The 6,214-nt window shown below is 45.7% G+C and overlaps 1 protein-coding gene across 1 annotated transcript in view; it reads left to right on the plus strand.

Annotated features, from left to right (window-relative positions):
- Positions 1-1,527, plus strand: part of LOC145357098 (putative G-protein coupled receptor 139) — a 107,377-nt gene extending 105,850 nt beyond the window's left edge. Inside the window, exon 3 of the transcript XR_013889250.1 lies at positions 1,376-1,527. The gene's annotated coding sequence lies outside the window, so the exon portion shown is untranslated. The remainder of the gene's footprint in view (positions 1-1,375) is intronic.
- Positions 1,528-6,214: the final 4,687 nt, after the last annotated feature.

Here is a 6,214-nt window from a genome sequence, read left to right on the forward strand (position 1 = left end):
GTTGAGCACAGAATCTTCTGCACAGCAGTAGGGAGTGATGTATTGTTGGAGATGCCATACTTTGAGAGAGACATTAAGCAGAGTATGCTGCCTGCTTAGGCAAAGGGCAGGGGAGTACACCTGATAACCCGGTTAACACTTATCCATTAACCAATCTCACCAATTCAGATTAAGCAACACTTCACTGCTGCTCACTTGCTAAAATTTCATGCTTTCTTTTCCTTTATAAAAAGTTAGTCAAATATAATGCGTTGGAACATCAAGTGAAATGCGGCTGAGAAATGAACTATCGGTTCAGAAGAGGAAGTTTTCTTGTAAACGCAAACTCCTAATAGCTGGAGTTCCTTGGACTAAACCCGCTTAGAACTTCATTGAAATGTTTCCTGGCTATTAATTAGCTTCACCAATATGTCTTGTACTTCAAAAATAAAACTGTTGTATTTATAAAATACTTCACCACATCAAAACATTTCAAGACTATGTTACAAGATTAATCATTTCTGCAGTTCCAGGAGACGGGCAAACACTGGAATTACTCTATTCCTCCAACATCTTAGTATCATAGAATCCCCACAGTGCAGAAGGAAGCCATTCAGCCCATCGAATCCACACTGGCTGCAGACTCACCTCAGCCCTATTCCTGTAACCCCTCATATTTACCCTGCTAATCCATGTGACACTAAGGGGTAATTTAGCATGGCCAATCAACCTAACCCACAAAGCTTTGGATTGTGGGAGGAAACTGGAGCACACGAAGGGAACCCATGCAGACATGGGGAGAATGTGCAGTCTCTACACAGATAGTGACCCAAGGCTTGAATTGAACCCGGTTCCCTGGCGTTGAGAGGCAGCAGTGCTAACCACTGTGCCACCAGGGACTGCTTCCCCTGGTTGGAGAGGGGAGGGGGGTAGAGGGAAGAACAGAGACGAGGCTTTAGTTAATTTGTTTGGAAAAGAACCATTCTCTAAAGCTTTACTTCAAATCCTGCAAGTCTCCAAGGGCCAAGCTTTTCTGTAGCAATCCATCTAAATGCTATTCAATTATTTGTCTGAGTCCACCGTGTATTGGTAAGCTATATGACCATGGGGATAACCCAGATCTAAGTCTTGTCCGATATCCACATGATTCTAAAAGGCACGGGCATGGGTTGAACAGCTGTGGGAATTCTGGCTCAGTGTTTCCATCTCAGCCACACACTTTACCCCAGCGTGGGGACAACAAAATCAAATGCATTAATCTGGCTGAGACTGGCTAAGGTTTTTAACTTGGGACATTTCAGGTAAAAAGTGAAAAGCCCGCGCAGGCCACTATAAACACAAACTGTTATCACATTCCTGTTAACATACCTCACTGTCTTGAATGTTCTCCTCGCAGCCTGGTAGCGCCTGGCATACAGTCACCGTACACTGGGGACACAGCCATACAAGGTCACGGAAAGTTTGAACGACAGCTGAAAACACAGAGAGAGAAAGACAAGTTGAATGATGATAAATTGGAACAAATATTGATGGCGGGAGACTACTTATCTTCAAACAACCTCTCAACATCAAACAGACCATTGTTCGCAGCAAACTACCCAGCCTTCAGGAGAACAGTGACCACAATATCACACAACCCTGCCACAGCAACCTCTGCAAGACATGCCGGATCATCGACAGAAATGCCAGCATCTCACATGAGAACATCATCCACCCGGTACACGGTACATACTCTTGCAACTCGGCCAACATTGTCTACCTGACACCCTGCTGGAAAGGATGTCCCGAAGCATGGTACACTGGGGAGACCATGCAGACACTACGACAACGGATGAATGGACATTGCTCGACAATCACCAGGCAGAGGTGTCCCCTTCCTGTCAGGGAACACGTCAGCAGTTAAAGGCATTCAGCCTCTGATATTTGGGTAAGCATTCTCCAAGGCAGCCTTCACGACACACAACAACACAGAGTCACTGAGCAGAGACTGATAGCCAAGTTCCGCACACATGAGGACGGCCTCAGCCGGGATCTTGGGTTCATGTCGCACTATCTGTAACCCCCGACGACTTGCCTGGGTTTGCAAAATCTCATTAACTGCTCTAGTTGGAGACAATACACATCTCTTTAACTTGTGCTTGGCCCTCCCTCCACTCACATTGTCTGTACCTTTAAGACTTGATTACCTGTAAAGACTCACATTCCATCCATTAAATTGAGTTTGTGTCTGTATAAGCCCTGTTTGTGAACACAACTCCCACTCATCTGATGAAGGAGCAATGCTTCGAAAGCTTGTCCTACCAAATAAACCTGTTGGACTTTAACATGGTGTTGTGAGACTTCTTACTGTGTTTATCCCAGTCCAACGCCGGCATCTCCACATCGAGGCTTGGCACCAGTGGAGGGCACTCTAACTCTCCCTCCCCTGCAGTACAGGCACCCCACCAGAGGAGAGCACTCTAGCGCACCCCCTGCAGTACAGGCTTGGCACCTGTTAGACTTAAACCTGGTGTTGTGAGACTTCTTACTGTACAGGATTGGCAGCAGAGAGAGCGCTCTCATGATAAATGGAGAATATTTTCATGATATTTTGAATGATGTTGAGTGAGGAAATCTGAACGTGTGGAGTGTCAGGCACAGAGGAACATCAATCTAATTATTCAAGAGGCCACATTCAAGTTAATATTAACAGAATTAAACACAAATCATGTGAAGAGGAAGCTGGTGGACTTTTCTGTGCACAGATAGCCCCACTCAAAGGCAAGAGAAGATAAAGTGACAGAATCTCCAAATAGTGAAGGAGTGTGGAGGAAAGAAGGGAAAGTGGTTGCCCCAAGAAGTAGCAGAAGACTTACAAGAGATTTACCACGGGACAAGGCACACCAAATAGAACAAAGTGTCAGATTTAATGGGCTGGTGGTGGAAGGGAATCGGAACAGAAACTACCCAATTTTGCCAGCAATGTGTTACATATGCGCAGTGCAACCCTGGGGAGGCAACAAACATAATAAAACATCACCAGCGTCATCCCAGAGGACGTTGGCAACACATACAGATTGATCTTACACTTCCATTAGTCTCATCAAGCTAATAACGGGTCAAGCTAACCAACTAACTGAAGGAATCATAGAGGGGGGGAGCCAATGCAAGGCCATTTAGAGGCAGAATTGGAGAGTAAGTGGGAGAATTGAGTAAATAATAACATTTGATGAAGAAAGAAGTTAGAGGCTGACAGGCAGTGCCGGATTTGGAGAGAGATCAGCAAGCTGCAAAATCAAGAGAACCACAAGTGGGCAACAAGGTGATGGTAAAGATGGGAGTGGAGCACAGTATCCTCCAACTGCAGTGGACAAGGTCATCATGATGTTGGGCTGGGGTAAAGCAGAAAGAAATCCCACAACACCCTCAATCCTACTCCCAGCCACCTGACGAAGGGACAGGCTGTTCCGAAAGCTTGCGACTTTTGCTACAAATAAACCTGTTTGGACTTTAAGCTGGTGTTGTGGGATTTCTTTCTGTTTCAGGGTCATTATGACAGGTGAGGATTATATTGACTGGAGTTTAGGAGAGTGAGAAGGGATCTCATAGAAACTTGTAAAATTCTAACAGGTTTAGATTTAGAAAGAATGTTCCCAATGGTGGGGGAGCCCAGAACTAAGGGATATAATTTGAGGATAAAGGGTAAACCATTTTAGAACTGAGGTGAGGAGAAATTTCTTCATCCAGAGAGAGGGGAATGTATGGAATTCACTACCACAAAATGTAGTTGACGCCAAAACTCTGTCTGATTTCAAGAAGAAATTAGATACAGTTCTTGGGCTAAAAGGATCAAGGGATATGGGTGGAAGGTGGGTGGGGGTCAGGATATTGAATCTGAAGATCAGCCATGATCAAGATGAATGCAAGGTCTGTCTGCAAGGTCCAGCTGCAGTATAGAGGTCAGCCCCAAAGGACTTTGCCGGCCTGAGCCGAACCAGCTGGTTTTAAACCCACCCCCTCACTGCTCCCTCCCGATTGGGTGAACGTCCATTCTCCTAAGAGGGAAGCTCGTATTCTACAAGGCTCATGGGGATAGCTATTGACGAACCCCCATGGCCAACAGAACACTCAGGTTCCCCGTGACTTTCTGGAATTTTCTGTGCATGATATTTGACCCCTGACTTGACTGGATCTCAGTGGGCAGTCTGCACCTGGTGAGGAATTGGGTCTGTTCCCTCACCGCTGTTTTCTCAGTTATAGTTCTCAGGGAGGGGCAAACCTGTATGTTCAATTGGGATAATGCACAGCTTGGTGTTCAGGCCCTTTCTGTTTCTTCCGCCTTTGCTCTGGTCTGTAGATGGGATGGTTATGGTTATAGGAGGCAGCCCTTACTTGGTGAAAATATAATGAAAGGTGTTTTTAATGAGGGCATCATGACTGGCACAGGCTTGGAGGGCTGAGGGTCTGTTCCTGTGCTGTACTTTTCTTTGTTCTTTGATTTTTGTGTGGGGACAATGTATGTGAGACTGTCTTGAGGGTCCCCTCTGTAGGTGACCATGCACGCAGCCTCTAGAGGGGAAGGGATGAGGTCTACAGGGAGCATGGACACATCAATGGTAATGGGCTCAGGGGGAGGGTAGGAATGTTGCCCACAGGAACAATGGGATCCAATGTTACTGGAGAAAGCTGGAAAATATCAGGAGGAAGCTGTAGCTGCTGTGCATCATTGCACATCTTCCAGCTCATTACTGTATATAGGGAAAAGTTGTGGTTCCAACACTGACCCCTGTGGAACAGCACTAGTCTCTGGTTGCCATTCTGAAGATATAACGAAAGGTGTGCAATGTTGGACTAAGGAGCCCTCAGGCATGTTAGTGCCACAATTCAGTTAAATCTGAGAAATTAGGAACACCACCTTGAGAAGCCATTGGAACCCATGACTTGTGCTGGAACATGGAAATGTTTTTTTTTATTCATTCATGGGACATCACTGCCTGGCCAGCATTTCTTGCCCATCCCCAGTTGCCCCTTGAGAAGGTGGTGGTGAGCTTCCTTCTGGAATTGCTGCAGTCCTGTGGGCTGACCCACAATGCCGTTAGGGAAGGAATTCCAGGATTTTGACCCAACGACTGTGAAGAAATGACGATGTATTTCCAAGCCCGGACGGTGAGTGGCTTAGAGGGGAACCTGCAGGTGGTGGTGTTCCCATGTATCTGCTGCCCTTGTAACTAACACTGTGTGTACAACTGTAGAAGTCACTGCTTTGACATCACAGCCTCTGCTTTTCAACATGAACACCCAGGAATATGACATTTGGGCCACAGTTAAGGAGATGTGGCTGTTATATGTATGGTGTCCCATTAATGAAAGGCTTTCATGTGTTTCACTCAGTGTGCACCACAAGAGGGGAAGGGAAGGTCAGTGTTACTTAAACCCAACTACTTAGCTGGGTCCCAGCCCCACCCCTTCCCTGGTGACCAGGACTTGAGGCCTGGTCTCTCTCTCTCTGGCTCTGCTTCTTAAGCGAAAAGGTTATTGGTTAACTCTGATATTTTGCACTTTATAATTGGGTTGTATGTTGGGGTGTAGCCCCTTTAAGGGAATGGGTCAGATGACCCTGGGTTTGGTGTGATCTGCCTGGGAACCGCTCTGAGTGGGTCGTTATAGCTTGGAGTGCGGAATGAGTAAGACTGCAGTAAATATCTGTGTTACCAAATGCCTGTCTGTGGAGTGAGTTCTTGAGGATACCCCTCAGTAGGAAAGAATTTAACAGTAATGGTCATTTTAATTAATTATTCTTTCTAAAAAATGACTATATTGCTTTGACATTGATCTCCCTCTTACACTCAGGTTTAATATTGTGACAAACCTTAGCTGACCAAAATTGCACAACTGCCCCATGAGTGAGAAGGAAATTAAAGTGTGGCTGTCCATGTGAAATGGTTGGACAAGTCTGCTCCATCTCCCATCAGGCTCATCGCAGAAGCACGACTGAGAGCTTTCTAACGCTACTGATTACAAAATAGAGTAAGCAGTCTCACAACACCAGGTTAAAATTCAACAGGTTTATTTGGTAGCAAAATCCACTAGCATTTGGAGCACTGCTCCTTCATCAGGTGAGCGGGATTTCAGTTCACAAACAGGGCATAGAAAGTCAAACTCAATTTACACAATAATGGTTGGAATGAGAGTCTTTACAGGTAATCAAGTCCTAAAGGACCTTTCAGACTTGCATAACACTTAAGACTTGATTACC

The sequence above is a fragment of the Carcharhinus amblyrhynchos genome, chromosome 22 (genome assembly GCF_965287045.1).
Source record: "Carcharhinus amblyrhynchos chromosome 22, sCarAmb.v2.hapA, whole genome shotgun sequence".
In the NCBI taxonomy this organism is placed as follows: Eukaryota; Metazoa; Chordata; class Chondrichthyes; order Carcharhiniformes; family Carcharhinidae; genus Carcharhinus; species Carcharhinus amblyrhynchos.